Below are 18,531 nucleotides of genomic sequence, written 5' to 3'. Positions count from 1 at the left end.
ATACCCTCCTGAAAAAAGACTGGGTTATAGAAGACATCAAGGAGGGAATAAGGAAATTCTTAGAAAGCAACGAGAATGAAAATACTTCCTATCAAAACCTCTGGGACACAGCAAAAGCAGTGCTCAGAGGCCAATTTATATCGATAAATGCACACATACAAAAAGAAGAAAGAGCCAATATCAGAGAACTGTCCCTACAACTTGAACAAATAGAAAGGGAGCAACAAAAGAACCCATCAGCCACCAGAAGAAAACAAATAATAAAAATTAGAGCTGAACTAAATGAATTAGAGAACAGAAAAACAATTGAAAGAATTAACAAAGCCCAAAGCTGGTTCTTTGAAAAAATTAACAAAATTGATAAACCACTGGCTAGACTGACTAAAGAAAAACAGGAAAGGAAACAAATAACCCGAATAAGAAACGAGAAGGACCACATCACAACAGAACCAAATGAAATCAAAAGAATCATATCAGATTACTACATAAAATTGTACTCTAACAAATTTGAAAACCTAGAAGAAATGGATAAATTCTTGGAACAATACTACCTACCTAAACTAACACATTCAGAAGTAGAACAACTAAATAGACCCATAACAAAAAAAGAGATTGAAACGGTAATCAAAAAACTCCCAACAAAAAAAAGTCCTGGCCCAGATGGCTTCACTGCAGAGTTCTACCAAACCTTCAGAGAAGACTTAACACCATTACTATTGAAGGTATTTCAAAGTATAGAAAAAGACGGAATACTACCCAACTCATTCTATGAAGCTACCATCTCCCTGATACCAAAACCAGGTAAAGACATTACAAAAAAAGAAAATTTTAGACCTATATCCCTCATGAACATAGATGCAAAAATCCTCAACAAAATTCTAGCCAATAGAATCCAACAACACATCAAAAAAATAATACACCCTCATCAAGTGGGATTTATACCAGGTATGCAAGGCTGGTTTAATATCAGAAAAATCATTAAGGTAATCCATCACATAAATAAAACAAAAGATAAAAACCACATGATCTTATCAATAGATGCAGAAAAGGCATTTGACAAAGTTCAACACCCATTTATGATAAAAACTCTAACCAAAATAAGAACTGAAGGAAAATTCCTCAACATAATAAAGGGCATATATGCAAAGCCAACGGCCAATATCACTCTAAATGGAGAGAACCTGAAAGCATTTCCCTTGAGAACGGGAACCAGACAAGGATGCCCTTTATCACCGCTCTTATTCAACATCGTACTTGAAGTCCTAGCCAGGGCAATTAGGCTAGACAAAGAAATAAAGGGTATCCAGATTGGTAAGGAGGAAGTAAAGCTATCACTATTTGCAGATGACATGATCGTATACATGGAAAACCCTAAGGAATCCTCCAGAAAACTACTGAAACTAATAGAAGAGTTTGGAAGAGTCTCAGGATATAAAATAAACATACAAAAATCACTTGGATTCCTCTACAGCAACAAAAAGAACACCGAAGAGGAAATAACCAAATCAATACCATTCACAGTAGCCCCCAAGAAGATAAAATACTTAGGAATAAATCTTACCAAGGATGTAAAAGACCTATACAAAGAAAAGTATAAAACTCTGCTACCAGAAATTCAAAAGGACATACTTAAGTGGAAAAACATACCCTGCTCATGGATAGGAAGACTTAACATAGTCAAAATGTCTATTCTACCAAAAGCCATTTATACATATAACACACTTCCAATCCAAATACCAATGTCATACTTTAAGGGGATAGAGAAACAAATCACTAATTTCATATGGAAAGGAAAGAACCCCCGGATAAGCAAAACAATACTGAAAAAGAAGAAGAAAGTGGGAGGCCTCACCCTACCTGATTTCAGAACCTATTATATAGCTACAGTAGTCAAAACAGCCTGGTACTGGTACAAGAACAGGCACATAGACCAATGGAACAGAATTGAGAATCCAGATATAAATCCATCCACGTATGAGCAGCTGATATTTGACAAAGGCCCAGTGTCAGTCAATTGGGGAAATAATAGTCTTTTTAACAAATGGTGCTGGCATACCTGGATATCCATTTGCAAAAGAATGAAACAGGACCCATACCTCACACCATGCACAAAAACTAACTTCAAGTGGATCAAAGACCTAAACATAAAGACTAAAAAATGATAAAGATCATGGAAAAAAAAATTGGGACAACCGTAGGAGCCCTAATACAAGGCATAAACAGAATACAAAACATTACCAAAAATGATGAAGAGAAACCAGATAACTGGGAGCTCCTAAAAATCAAACACCTATGCTCATCTAAAGACTTCACCAAAAGAGGAAAAAGACCACCTACAGACTGGGAAAGAATTTTCAGCTATGACATCTCAGACCAGCACCTGATCTCTAAAATCTACATGATTCTGTCAAAACTCAACCACAAAAAGACAAACAACCCAATCAAGAAGTGGGCAAAGGATATGAACACACATTTCACTAAGGAAGATATTCAGGCAGCCAACAGATACATGAGAAAATGCTCTCGATCATTAGCCATTAGAGAAATGCAAATTAAAAGTACGATGAGATTTCATCTCACACCAACTAGACTGGCATTAATTCAAAAAACACAAAACAATAAATGTTGGAGAGGCTGCGGAGAGATTGGAACTTTCATGCACTGCTGGTGGGATTGTAAAATGGTACAACCACTTTGGAAATCCATCTGGCGTTATCTTAAACAGTTAGAAATAGAACTACCATACAACCCAGAAATCCCACTCCTCGGAATATACCCTAAAGATACAAGAGCCTTCACACAAACAGATATATGCACACCCATGTTTATTGCAGCTCTGTTTACAATAGCAAAAAGCTGGAAGCAACGAAGATGTCCATCAACGGACGAATGGGTAAATAAATTGTGGTATATTCACACAATGGAATACTACGCATCGATAAAGAACAATGACGAATCTCTGAAACATTTCATAACATGGAGGAATCTGGAAGGCATTATGCTGAGCGAAATGAGTCAGTTGCAAAAGGACAAATATTGTATAAGACCACTATTATAAGATCTTGAGAAATAGAAAAAACGGAGAAGAACACAGACTTATGTGGTTACAAAGGGGGGAGGGAGGGAGAGGGCTTTTTATTGATCAATCTGTAGATAAGAACTACTTTGGGTGAAGGAAAAGACAACACTCAAAACAAGGAAGGTCAGCCTAATTGGACTGGATTAAAAGTAAAGAGGTTTCTGGGATAAAATGAAAGCTTCAAAGGTCAGCGAAGCAGGGGCTGGGGTCTGGGGAACTTGGTTTGAGGGGACTTCTAAGTCAATGGGCAAAACAAGTCTATTATGAAAACACTCTGCATCCCACTTTGAATTGTGGCACCTGGGGTCCTAAATGCCAACAAGCGGCCATCTAAAATACATTAATTGGTCTCAACCCACCTGGAGCAAAGGCAAAGGAAGAACACCAAGGTCACACGACAACTAAGAACCCAAGAGACAGAAAGGGACACATGAACCAGAGACCTACATTATCCTGAGACCAGAAGAAATAGTTGGTGCCCGGCCACAATCGATGTCTGTCCTGTCAGGGAGTACAACAGACAACTCCTGAGGGAGCAGGAGACCAATGGGATACAGACCCCAAATTCTCATTAAAAGACCACACCTAATGGTATGATTGCGACTAGAGGAATCCCAGAGACAATGCTCCCCAGAACTTCTGATGGCACAGGACAGGAACCATCCCCGAAGACAACTCATCAGGCATGAAAAGGACTGGTCAGTGGGGGGGAGAGAGATGCTGATGAAGAGTGAGCTAATTAAATCAGGTGGACACGGGAGAATGTGTTGGCAACTCTTGACTGGAGGGGGGATGGGAAGATAGAGAGAGAGGGAAGATGGCAAAATTGGCACAAAACGAGAGACTGTAAGGGCTGACTCAGTAGGGGGAGAGCAAGTGGGAGGAGGGAGTAAGATGTATGTAAACCTACATGTGACAGACTGATTGGAATGGTAAATGTTCACTTGAAGCTTAATAAAAATTAAAAAAAAAAAATAATGAATAACACTTCAAAATCTTAAAACCGTTCACAAAATAACTCTTTAGGATTTTTTCCTATAAAAAAATTTTTAGTTAATTTAATTTAAAACTATTAATTTTGTGTTTGCTTTCTGTGTAACAGTCTTCATTTGGAAGTAATACTGGAAAATATTTAGGAAAAGTGAAGTGCCATGAAAAGAATGAAAGCTCCTTTCTTTCTGTTCAAAATACAACTGTTCTAAGAGTACTGCAGTGCAAAACATAGACCAGATTGGCAGTTGACTTGATCTCTGAACAGAAAATATTGTATCTCCTGTTGTAGAACAACTGTAATAGATTTTTTTTCCTTAGCCATAGAGATTATTGTGATTGATGGTGTTTCCCATAAACTTCAGTGTGTGGCTTATCGGGCCATTATATTTGTCATTTCTTTTTCCCTAAAAATATACTTTTGTGGCATTGCACTTCTGCTGTTTTTTTAATCGATGAATTCATATAATTTAAATGTTTCAATTCAGGTAAATATTGCAAAGATCTTTTATACTTCATTAGACAGTACTCTAAATAGGATAATGAGAACGAAGACTGCCTTATAGAACATTGCTCCTAAAAATGTACATTTGAAACACTAGAGTAAATAAGAATTAAATATTTGCTCTCAACATAGAACTTTATAGGATGCCAGTGGTAGCCATGAGATTAAGGACCATGGGTTACCTCTCAGGCAAAAAGTAATTCTGTTGTCCCAATACACACTGCAGAAGCCTGAGGAAAATGCATAATTCCTATTTACAAACACTTTATCCAGAATATAGGAACATTTCCTCCCTCAATTAAAAAAAAAACAAAACTAAGCAGTAACAAAGCAAATAGTGAATTCAGTATTATCTTAATATTTAAAATGCATATTTAGGATGCCTATCTATCTACCTACCTACCCACCCATGTATCAATCTATCTTATACCCTAGAGGAGATAGATTGACACAGTGGCTGCAACAATGGGCTCAAACATAGCAATGATTGTGAGGATGGCAGAGGATTGGGCAGAGTTTCATTCTCTATTGTGAACTTGACATAACCATCAATATCTTAGAACACAAAAACCACTGATCACAAGATTTTTTAAAGTTGATAAATTTAACTTCATCAAAATTATAAACTTCCATTTGTTAAAAGACACCATTAAGAAACTGAGGATACAAGTATGAACACACACGTATGACCAAGCACTGGCATTCAGCATTTAAAAAGACTACTATAAATCACTAAAAATAAAAAAATAAAAAAAAGCAACATCGACTTGAACAGATACTTCCCAACAAAAGACTCAATAATAGCAGATAAGCATGTAGAAAGGTGCTCAACATCGATAGCCGGCAGGGAAATGAAAATTAAAACCACAGTGAGATACACTTCATACTCACATAGCTAAAATTTAAATGATAGGGAACACTGTGTCCAGTAAGGATGTGAAACCCCCTTCTTTGCTGACATATAAGTGAAACTCTTCAATCACCGTGGCAAACATTTTGGCAGTCTTCCATTTATTTAAATATGGAGGAAGGATGTTAAATCAGCTGTGTGGCGGGGGTGGCGGGTGCCTTCAGGAGAAAGGAAAAAGACAAGTTACCTAGTTTAAATTCTTTCTCAACATGAAAAGTGGACCACAGGATCCAAGTAAGATTTTGTAGGTAAATGATCCTTATTTATAAGTGGTTCTTTACACGGTATTCCTGTTTAAAGACTGCTTCTGTAAATATACCCAGATCTAACATATTCTGTTCCACAATCTGTGAGTTTATAAAGCCATTTGTACTGATGTATAAAATGTATAAAATGAAGGTGTTTCAAGACTAAATGCTCTCTTGCTGTGCGAGTCAAACCTTCAAAACATGCCTTGAAGTCCTCATCATTTTTTTCTGGTCAGAGAATGCATACCCAACGCAGAAAGAAATGGTTTGGGAAGTTGAAATAGATGTTTCAGACTCTTTCCCTGATTTGCTTGTATTCTTGAAATTATTAGAAAAGCTTGATACTGAGTATAATCTCTGATTTCTTTGATTATCAAATCTTTTGTGTTGGCTCACTAACCTAGATCCAGCAATTCCATTCCAAATCTTTTAAACAAGAGAAATGAAAACAAACAATTAAACAAAAAGCTTGTACATGAATGTTTGTAGCAACTCTAATCATAATAGAAACAAACTAGAAGCAACCCAAATATTCATCAATAGTCAATAGGTTAAGAGCTAAAAATATTTTGTTATATCCATATGTTGGAATACTACACAAGAAGGGGGAGAATAAATTGCAAACAGATGCAACAACAAAAACAAATCTCAAAGCATATCATGTTGAGCAAGAGAGAGAAGCCAGAAATAAAAGAATTCCTATGCATTATTGCATTTATATGAAATTTTAGAATAGACAAAAGTTAATTACGGCTTTAGAAATCAGACCAGCGTTTGACTGGAGTGTTGTTGTGTTGTGCCATTGAGTCAGTTCCGACTCATAGCAACTCTATATATAACCGAATAAAACACAGCCCTGCTCTGTACCGTGCACACAACCCATGTTATGCTTGAGTCCATTGTTGCAGCCACTGTGTCAATCCTTCTAGTCAAGGGTCTTCCTCTTTTTCCTGACCTTCTACATTACCAAGCATTATGTCCTTCTCCAGGGACTGATCACTCCTGATAGCATGTCCAAAGTATGTAAGATCTAGTCTCGCAATCCTTGTTTCTAAGTAGCATTCTGGTTGTGCTTCTTCCAAGACACATTTGTTCATTCTTTTGGCAATCTATGGTATATTCAATATGCTTCACCATCATCACAGTTCAAAGGTGTCAATTCTTCTTCAGTCTTCTTTATTCATTGTCCAGCTTTCACATGCATGCCATTGAAAATACCATGGCTTGGGTCAGGAGCACCTTAGTCTTCAAGGTGACATCTTTGATTTTCAACACTTTAAAAGAGGTCTTTCACAGCAGATTTGCCCAGTGCAATGTGTCTTTTGATTTCTTCACTGCTCCTTCCATGGGAGTTGATTGTGGATCCAAGAAAAATGAAATCATTGACAACTTCTGTCTTTTTTCCGTTTATCTTAATGTTGCTTATTGGTCTGGTTTTGAGGATTTTTGTTTTCTTTTTGTTGAAGGCTGTGGTCTTTGATCTTCATCAGTAAGTGCTTAAAGTCTTCTACTTTCAGCAAACAAGGTTGTGTCATTTGCATAATACAGGTTGTTAATGAGTCTTCCAATCTTGATGCTCTGTTCTTCTTCATATAGTCCAGCTTCTCAGATTATTTGCTCAGCATACATGTTGAATAGGTAGGGTGAAAGGATACAACCCTGACACACACTTTTCCTGACTTTAAACCATACAGTATCCCCTTGTTCTGTTTGAACAACTGCCTCTTGATCTATGCTATGCACAGGTTCCTCATGAGCACACTTAAGTGTTCTGGAATTCTCATTCTTCTCAATAGTATTCATAATTTGTTATCATCCACACAGTCGAATGCTTTTGCATAGTCTAAAACACAGCTAAACATCTACCTGGTATTCTTTGCTTTCAGCCAGGATCCATCTGACATCAACGATGATATGTCTGGTTCCATATCCTCTTCTGAATCTGGCCTGAATTTCTGGCAGTTCCCTGTTGATACACTGCTGCAGCTGCTTTTGAATGATCTTCAGCAAAATTTTACTTATGTGTGATATTGTTTGATAATTTCCTCATTTGGTTGGATCACCTTTCTCGGGAATAGGCATAAATATGGGTCTCTTCTAGTCAACTGACCAGGTAGCTGTCTTCTAAATCTCCTGGCATAGGCGAGAGAGCACTTTCAGTGCTGCATCCATTTGTTGAAACATTTCAATTGATAATCCATCAATTCCTAGAGCCTCATTTCTCTCCAGTGCCTTCAGTGCAGCTTGAATTTCTTCCTTCAGTACCATAGGTTCCTGATCATATGCTACCTCTTGAAATGGTTGAATGTTGACCAGTTTTTTTTTTTGGTATAATGACTCTGTGTGTTCTTTTGATGCTTTCTGTGTTGTTTAATATTTTCCCCATGGAATCCTCTGCTATTGCAACTTGAGGCTTGAATTTTTTCTTCAGTTCTTTCAGCTTGAGAAATGTTGAGCATGTTCTTCCCTTTTGATTTTCTATCTCTAGCTGTTCCCACATGTCATTATAATATATTACTTTGTCATATCTAGCCACCCTTTGAAATCTTCTGTTCAGCTCTTTTACTTCATCATTTATTCCTTTTGTTTAGCTACTTGACATTCAAGGGCAAGTTTCAGGGTCTTTTCTGACACCCATTTGTTCTTTTCTTCCTTTTCTGTCTTTTTAATAACCTCTTGCTTTCTTTATGTATGATGTCCTTGATGTCATTCCACAACTTGTCTGGTCTTTGGTCATCAGTGTTCAATGCATCAAATCTGTTGTTGAGATGGTCTCTAAATTCAGGTGGGATATATTCCAGGTCATACTCTGGCTCTCATCGACTTGTTCTAATTTTCTTCAGTTTCAACTTCAACTGGCATATAAGCAATTGATGGTCTGTTCCACAGTTGTCCCCGGCCTTATTCTGACTGATGACATTGAGCTTTTCCATCATCTCTTTTCCACAGATGTAGTCGATTTTATTTCTGTGTATTCTGTCTGGTGAGGTACACATATATAGTCACCTTTTATGTTAGTTAAAAAAGGTATTTGCAATGAAGAAGTCATTGGTCTTCCAAAATTCTATCATATGATCTCTGGCATGATTTCTATCACCAAGGCCATGTTTTCCAACTACCAATCCTTCCTTCAATCACCAATAATTATCAATGCATCTTGATTGCATATTTGATCAATTTCAGACTGCAGACTGGAGTAGAGAACAATTTTGTCAATGTTCTATACCTTTCTTGACTAGAAGGTGATTTTGTGAGTGCATATATATGTCAAAAATTGTTGAACCATGACTTAATAGCTGTGCATTTTATTTTATGTAAATAATACCCCAATAAAAGTAAGAAAAATACAGAAATATTTACTCAGGGAAATACCATTCTCTTTCCTATTATTTGCACACTGTTCCAACAACCATCTATAAGTAGCTTTCCTCTCCCCTCCTGGTTTATCCTTCCAGTTTTTATTTTATAACAACATCAAAAACTAAAACAGATTACTGTGTACCCAGAGGGGGAGGTGAGGCTAATATCTCACAGGACTAGAAAAACTAAATTAAAAGTGTTTAAGAGAAACAAGTATCTCTGTAAAAAATATACCATTTTTATTCTCTACTGACAGGAGACTCAAGATCTCATGTTTTCTGAATGACTCATTCCCATCTGACTTATTCTCAACTACTGACAGTACATTTGAACAACAGTAAACAAAACTAATTTACACTTTTATGATGAGTGCTGTTTATCTAATTGTGCATAATGTAAAAACAAGAATCTCTCACATAACCAAATAATGTTATTTTGTTGTTGTTAGTTGCCAGTGAGTTAGCTCCAACTCATAGCAACTTTTACATATCACAGAAGAAAACATTGTCCCCTCCTGTGCCATCCTCATGATCATTTGCATGTTTGAATTCATTGTTGCAGAGATTATGTCAACTTATCTCATTTTCGATGACCCACTCTTTTACCAACCATCATGTACTTTTCTAGGGACTGGTCTTTCCTGATAACATGTCAAAAGTAAGCAAGCCAAAGTCTTGCAGTCCTCTCTTCTAAAGAGCATTATATTTGTATTTCTTCTAAGACTGATCTGTTTGTTTTTCTGGCAGTTCATCCTATATTCAATATTCTTTGCCAGCTCAATTTTAATGAACGAATTCTTCTGTCTTCCTTTTTCATTGTTCAGCTTATTCATGGCTTCTTGAATATATCAAATATTGATTGAAAATGGAGAGTAAAAATTTGGGAATAAGAGCTTTATGCAATAACTTATCCATTCTTACCTATACTGTTTGAAAATGATTTTTAGCGAACTGTGACATGAACTTCCAGTTGCTGTTAAACTGGGGGTGGTAATAACCCTCTGCTTGAGGTGCTAAGACAAAGACTTCTCCTTTAGTTCAGTTTGCCCCCTCCCTTCTCTTATAGACTCTTATTTCTGCTGATGATTCTCTTTATACCCTTCTCATTTCCTCATTTGGCATACTGGGGTGTATGTGTTTGTTCCAGTACCTTATTGTAGGCTGTATTTTGCCTTCGAAATTGCTCAAATCTCACTTTAAATATGACCTTAATGAAAAATTTCATTCTCTTCTACATATTCTATAATATGATTTCTCTTTTTAGCACAATAAAATAAAATGGCTTGAGAGACGGGGGTGGGGCCAAGCTGGCTGACTAGGTAGAAGCTACCTCAGATCTGTCTTGCAGCAAAGACTTAGAAAAGCAAGTGAATAGATAACATATGTGACAGTCTATGAACCCTGACCATCAAACACAGATCTAAAGAGGTGACCTGAGTAACAGAGACTGAGAACGAACAACCACGGGGAAGCAGCAAATGTTTTTGGACCATGGAGCCAGCGTCGCAGTCAGGAAACCTTGGTGCTGGCCTTTGGACTGGGTGCAGGGGAGCTGAGAAGGGCATCCTGAGACGGCGCAAACACCAGACACAGCCATAGCCCCCACAAGTGACCTCGGGGGAAGCCCAGCCAGTGCACGCAGATAGCTGAGCAAAGCGGCTGACAGAAGGAGAAGTCACCGGGAGGCAGCGACAGGTTTTGGAGCTGGGAGTGCGGAGTCCCAGCTGGGGAACCTTGGCGCTGGGCTTTGGACTGGGAGTGGAGGAACTAACCGTGGCTTCTGAGACACCACAAGCACGGGATGCGGGCCTGACCCTCAGGGGCAATCTCTACCCAGCCAGAGCACAAAGTTGACGCACCCCTCTGGAATCTCAGATAAAACAGTCATCCCTAGCAAGATAAGTAACTTTGTCTATATTCCGGGGTGCTACTCTCTCCTGTTTATCTGAACCCTCCCCTCCCCTTCCCAGGTGGCTTTATTAACATTGGAATTTCCTGAGCGAGAGAGTAAACTGCGCTGCGGTTTTTCTTCTCTTTTTTTTTCGGTCTTTTCCTAACCCTTTCTCCTGGCCTGAGAGAAGCAGCTACAAAAAACCCAGGGACCAAAAATCCTTCCCTAATTGGACTAAAAACACAGAACCAGCTCCAGCCAAGCATATGTGATCCACAGTCTTGGGCTTTCATCCCTACAGGGAACAAGGTGGCTATTATAATGTAAAGGCATTTCTGATAGGGATCTGACTGTAATTGTTTTAGGGAATTACTGGAAAGACAAGTTTCCCAGGTCTGATATCTCTGCATATTCAACAGAGCCCTCACTGACCCACAACAGGGAACTGAGGGCTGAAGCTCCCCCCAGACCACCTAGCCTCCTGCCTTAGGGGTCTAAGGAGGGTGACACCTACCAATCTGTAGAGGTACTTGAATTGGGGGCCTAAGGTACAGCTGCAGAGCCCACCCACCAAAGTGCTTTAGGAATAGAGACACACCTCCCCAATGACACTTGGGGGAAGTCTGTCAGCATCCTGGCCCCCCTGGAGTGTGAAACTCTGCTGCTAATAGAATCTGGTGCACACAACTATCACCACTACTTCTCTACATGGATAGGTGACACTGATGACACAAATCAGATTCTACTCAAGAATAGTGAATGGACTCTTAGGTTTATATATCTGGTAACAGCCCAAACCAGTTGGTAATAGGACATAAGTGATTCAAGGGCTACAACAATCAAGACAGTGCAATCTAGTAGCCCATCCACATATATTGAAAGAAAACAAAACAAGATAAGACTCAGTGAGCAAATATAGAATAAATCACTACAATATCTTAGTGATGGCTTGGAGACAGCAGTTGATATCAAACCACATAAAGAAGCAGACCATGATTGCTTCTACAACTCCCCAAACTAAAGAATCAAAATCTTTCCCAAATGAAGATACAATACTGGAATTGCCAGATACAGAATATAAAAAACTAATATACAGAAAACTTCAAGACATCAGGGATGACCTCAGGAATGAAATAAGGCAATCTACAGAAAAAGCCAAGGAACACACTGAAAAAGCAGTTGAAGAACTCAAAAAGATTATTCAAGAACATAGTGGAAAAATTAATAAGTTGCAAGAATCCACAGAGAGACAACATTCAGAAATCCAAAAGATTAGCAATAAAATTACAGAATTAGACAACGCAATAGGAAGTCAGAGGAGCAGACTAGAGAAACTGGAATGCAGAGTGAGAGATCTGGAGGACCAGGGAATGAACACCAATATAGCTGAAAAAAAATCAGATAAAAGAATTAAAAAAAATGAAGAAACCCTAAGAATCATGTGGGACTCTATCAAGAAGGATAACTTGTGTGTGATTGGGGTCCCAGAGCAGGGAGGGATAACAGAAAACACAGAGAGAATAGTTGAAGATCTCTTGGCAGAAAACTTCCCTGACATCATGAAAGACAAAAGGATATCTATCCAAGATGCTCATTAAACCCCATTTAAGATTGATCCAAAAAGAAAATCACCAAGACATATTATCATCAAACTTGCCAAAACCAAAGATAAAGAGAAAATTTTAGAAGCAGCCAGGGAGAAAAGAAAGGTCTCCTACAAAGGAGAATCAATAAGAATAAATTCAGACTACTCAGCAGAAACCATGCAGTCAAGAAGGCAATGGGATGACTTATATAGAGCACTGAAGGAGAAAAACTGCCAGCCAAGGGTCATATATCCAGCAAAACTCTCTCTCAAATATGAAGGCAAAATTAAAACATTTACCGATAAACACAAGCTTAGAGAATTTGCAAAAACCAAACAAAAGCTACAAGAAATACTAAAGGAAATTGTTTGGTCAGAAAACCAATAATATCAGATACCAGCACAACCCAAGGTCACAGAACAGAACATCCTGATATCAACTCAAATAGGGAAATCACAAAAACAAATTAAGATTAATTTTAAAAAGAAAAAAACTCTCAAAACAGGGATCATTGAAGTCAATATGTAAAAGATCACAATAATCAAAAAGAGGGACTAAATACAGGTGGCATAGAACTGCCATATGGAGAGGGATACAAGGCCTTATAAGACAATGCAAGTTAGGTTTTTACTTAGAAAAATAGGAGTAAATATTAAGGTAACCACAAAGAGGTATAACAACTCCATAACTCAAAATAAAAACCAAGAAAAACATAATGACTCAGCAAACATAAAGTCAAATGCTATGAAAATGAGGAACACACAATTTACAAGGAAAAATGTCTCAGCACAAAAAAGTAAGTGGAAAAATGAAATTGTCAACAACACACATAAAAAGGCATCAACATGACAGCACTAAACACATACTTATCTATAATTACGCTGAATGTAAATGGACTAAATGCACCAATAAAGAGACAGAGAGTCTCAGACTGGATAAAGAAACATGATCCGTCTATATGCTGCCTCCAAGAGACACATCTTAGACTTAGAGACACAAACAAACTAAAACTCAAAGGATGGAAAAAATATATCAAGCAAACAATAAGCAAAAAAGAGCAGGAGTAGCAATATTAATTTCTGACAAAATAGACTTTAAAGTTAAATCCACCACAAAGGATAAAGAAGGACACTACATAATGATTAAAGTAACAATTGACCAGGAAGATATAACCATATTAAATATTTATGCATCCAATGACAGGGCTGCAAGATACATAAAACAAACTCTAACAGAACTGAAAAGTGAGATAGACACCTCCACAATTACAGTAGGAGACTTCAACACACCACTTTCGGAGGACAGGACATCCAGTAAGAAGCTCAATAGAGACACGGAAGACCTAATTGCTACAATCAACCAACTTGACCTCACAGACTCATACAGAACACTCCACCCAACAGCTGCAAAGTATACTTTTTTTTCTAGCGCACATGGAACATTCTCTAGAAGAGACCACATATTAGGTCATAAAGCAAGCCTATTTTTTTTTTTTTTTATATAGGACACAGTAGAACTGCCCCATATGGTTCCCAAGAAGTGCCTGGTGGATTTAAACTGCTGACCTTTCGGTTAGCAGCCGAACTCTTAACCTTAGGGTCACCAGGGCTCTGGAGTCAATCATAGTTCCTAGATAATACTAGTCGTAGAAGACATTTTTTTCTTTTTCCTTCCATCCACTTTTTTTTTTTTATAACAGATTACCTTTTCTTTTTCCATTGGAAATCAGCCTTCTCCGACCCTAAGCCTATGCTGTTCCTGCTCGTTTCTTCCTGACTTAGTTCCGGGGAATCAGAACATTCAAAGTCCCTGGCCACAATAACTGGGTCAGTGTTGAATAATGGATACATGGTCATATGATCCAGCCCAGGCTAGACTTATTACCATGCATGTAGTCTTTCCTGAAAGGAGTGCTAGTCATGAGTTCTGCTGTGCTATAAACTGATTAACTGTTTTATTTTGTTTAATTTGAAAGGTTTTGTGTGTGTGTGTGATTTGAAACTAAAACAGACCTATCTATTCCAAAACTCCATGTTAGCATATCTTCCCCACATTCTGCTCTTAGGTTTAATGTAAAAGGCTGAGTATTCATTATGAAACAGCATAAGCTGCTCTCTCACCACTCACAATTGCCACTGAAAAGACTTCACCCATCTTCCTACATGTTGATAGAAACTTTCTACAATAAATAAAATAACCTCGATTGTGCAATAATATAATTTTATAATTGCCTTTGCTACAAATGCTTGGTAACAAGGGGTTAATTTCATATTCTTAACAATTAAAAATTTATCAAAATAAAAAGCCTTACATGTGGAAATATATATTCATATTTCAAAAATTCAATGTAAACAGAATGAAAGTGTTGTGTTAATTTTCAATTACATTTCAGTAGAAATTATCAGAAAGCATTTTAGAGCAAATTTTTATATGCGTAAGAGTCACCAATTAGTCTAACGGAGTAAGACATTATTATTTGCTAGTATGTGGAAAAATGCAGATAAGCTGCATTTTTGCCTGATTTTCTCCATTCTTCTGAAACACTGTGTTTCTTCTTCTTCAGAGACAAATTTGTTTTATTAAAAAGATCTGTTTTCCTGCAGTCAGTTCTGACTCACGGTGATTCCCTGTGTGTCAGTGTAGAACTATATATGCCAAAGGGTTTTCATGGGCTGATTTTTCAGAAATAGATTACCAGGCCTTGCTTCCAACTGCCTCTTGATGGACTCCGACCCTCAACAGTTTAGTTAGAAGCCCAGCAACCATTTGCACCCACTGGGACTCCTTGTTTTACTGCACTATTATTTATTTAAATAAGGAAATTCCAAAGACAGTATGCATATTTTTATCATATTGTTTATTGTTTTCTTTTTAAGCTGAGAATTTTGTATGTTCTCCAATGTATTTTAAAAGGAGCTTGTTTACTGAAAGAGTTCAGTAAGGTTGAATCTGTCTAATTTGTGTTTGCATGCTCAAATTATGTTTGAATCTTTGTTTCTTAGCTAAAATATATGAGTTAAGAAAAGTAATTGATGTAAAATTGATACAGAAAATTATGTTTTCCTACCATTTTATAAGAAAATGTAACATCTTCAAACACACCAAAATGTTATTAAGTATCTGGAGATATAACTTTGGATAATAAAACACACTCTAAAATACTAAGGGTGCCTTTTAACTTTTCTAAAGCAGCAAAATGCCTTAATTCTTGTGGAAGATTTGGCACTGTATTTGATTGAATAGAAAGTATAATATACAGTGTGTACACTATTAAAAAATATGGGTCAGGTGAGAGAAAAGTTAGAGATTTGTGATTTTTAACGCAGCAGATATAAGGCTAAAAGGAGCGATGGTGGCGCAGTGGTTAAACACTCGACTGCTAACCAAAAGTTGATGGTTTGAACCCAGCAACCACTTCAGAGAAAGACTTGGCAGTCCTCTTCCATAAAGATATACAGCCTTGGAAATCCTAGGGGCTGGGTCTACTCAGTCCTATAGGATTGCAATGAGTCAGAATCTACTCATTGGCAAGGGGTTAGATATAAGGCAAAGACTCTTACAGATTAATGTGATACTACTTTTGGAAGGTCTGTATCAAAGGTATTACCCACTTCAATAATGGATGACATATATAAAAGACTAAAGTCTTTTAGGACTGATGAATTGGAAAACTTTGTCTTATTTTTTTCAATTTTACGGCCTTTATCGTGTGAGGTACAGTACCAGTTTTCAGTAAGTAATTAACCTTAAAATATAGGTAGTCTCATTCAAAAGAGAAAAATATAACCTTTGCTATTGTGAAGCCCCAAATACTATTCCAAATACACAGAGTTCACTCTTTATGTAATTTCACTCCAAGTGAACAATCTTACAATGCAATCAAACTTTTCTTGCTAAAATGCCCATTGGTTTCCATTTGGGGGAAAAAAGTGTACATCTAATGAAACTTGTTCTGCATAAATACGATTAAATTTTAAAAGTCAAAATTATTGCCTGTAAGAAAAAAAATTTTTTTTTTTTGGCATTACACCAAAAAAGTTCCATGTAGTAGGAATATTTGGACAATGATATGATGGGAATTTTAATAAACAGCAGAAATTAATCATGGAATTACCATGAGATACTTGGAAAACTTTTTTTTTTATTTTAGTGATTTGAGCAATAAAATACTATATGTAATATAGTACAAAATGTCTAAAATGATGAAGGAATTTTATTATTTGTGGATAAAATGAGATTCTTCTTTCAGACTCTGATTAATACTATGGGCCCTCCTTCCCAGGAAAAAGTATGCATCCCCATATTTTCCAGGGATGAAAACTCACTTACTATTTCTATTTCAGTGACATCTTAACTTTCTAACACTTTAAAAAGGACTTTTGCAGCAGATCTGCCCAATATAATAGGTCATGTGATTTAACTGGTGCTTCCTTGGAAACTCTGTGGGGCAGTTCTACTCTGTCCTATAGGGTCGCTATGAATCGGAATCAAATCGACGGCACTGGGGTTGGGTCCATGGGTGTTGATTATGAATTTAAGTAAAATGAAATCCTTGACAACTTCAACCTTTTCTGCATTTATCATGACGTTGCTTATTTGTCCAGTTCTGAGGATTTTTGTTTTCTTTATGTTGAGGTGCAATCTGTACTGAAGGCTGTAGTCTTTGATCTTCATCACTAAGTGCTTCAAGTCCTCTTCAATTTCAGCAAGTAAGGCTGTATCATCTGCATATTGAAGGTTGTAAATAAGTCTTCCTCCAATCCTGGTGCCCCTTTCTTCACACAGTTCAGCTTCTCAGATTATTTGCTCAGCATACAGGTTGAATAAGTATGGTGAAAGGATACAACCTTAACACACACATTTCCTAATTTTAGACCACACAGTATTCATCTGTTCTGTTCAAACAACTGTCTCTTGGTTTCTGTACAGGCTCTACATGAGTACAATGAAGTGTTCAGGAACACCCATTCTTAGCAATGTTATCCCAAATTTGTTATCATCCACACAGTCGAATGACTTTGTGTAGTCAATAAAGCACAGATAAACACCTTCCAGGTATTCTCTCCTTTCAGTTAAGATCCAAACAACATCAGCAATAATATCCTCCCTTCCAAGTCCTCTCCTGAATTCTGCTTGAATTTCAGGCAGTACCCTGTTGATGTACTGCTGCAACAACATCTGAATTATCTTCAGGAAAATTTTACTGGCATATGATATTAAAGATATTGTTTGATAATTTCCACATCCATTGGATCACCTTTCTTTGGCATGGGCACCAATATGGATCTCTTCCAGTCAGTTGGCCAGGTAGCCATCTTCCAAATTTTTTGGCATAGATGAGTGAGCATTTCCAACATCCAAGTCTTGCTTTTTGCCAGGGTCTTCAGTGCAGCTGAACTTCTCCCTATAGTACAATAGGTTCTTGATCATATGTTGCCCCCTGAAATGCTTGAATGTGGACCAATTCTTTTTGGCACAATGACTGTGCATTCCTTTCATCTTCTTTTGATGCTTCCTGTGCTCATAGAATTCTTCAATATTGTAACTCAAGGCATGAAGATTTTCTTCACCCCTTTCAGCTTGAGAAATGCCAAACATGTTGTTCCATTTTGGTTTTCTACTCTAGGTCTTTGCAAACTTTATTTTAATACTTTAATTTGTCTTCTCGAGCTGTACTTTGAAATTTTCTGTTAAGCTCCTTTAAGTCATCATTTTTTCCATTTCTTTTAAATTCTCTACATTCAAGAGTAAGTTTCAGAGTCTCTTCTGACATCCTTTTTGGTCTTTTTTTTTTTTCCCTACATTTTTTTTTTAATAATTTTTATTGTGCTTTAAGTGAAAGTTTACAAATCAAGTCAGTCTCTCACACAAAAACCCATATACACCTTGCTACACACTCCCAATTACTCTCCCCCAATGAGACAGCCCTCTCTCTCCCTCCACTCTCTCTTTTCCTGTCCATT

This window comes from Elephas maximus, chromosome 24 (genome assembly GCF_024166365.1).
Source record: "Elephas maximus indicus isolate mEleMax1 chromosome 24, mEleMax1 primary haplotype, whole genome shotgun sequence".
Taxonomy (NCBI): domain Eukaryota; kingdom Metazoa; phylum Chordata; class Mammalia; order Proboscidea; family Elephantidae; genus Elephas; species Elephas maximus.
The sequence above is the reverse complement of the archived record's forward strand: the minus strand, read 5'-3'. Positions refer to the sequence as shown.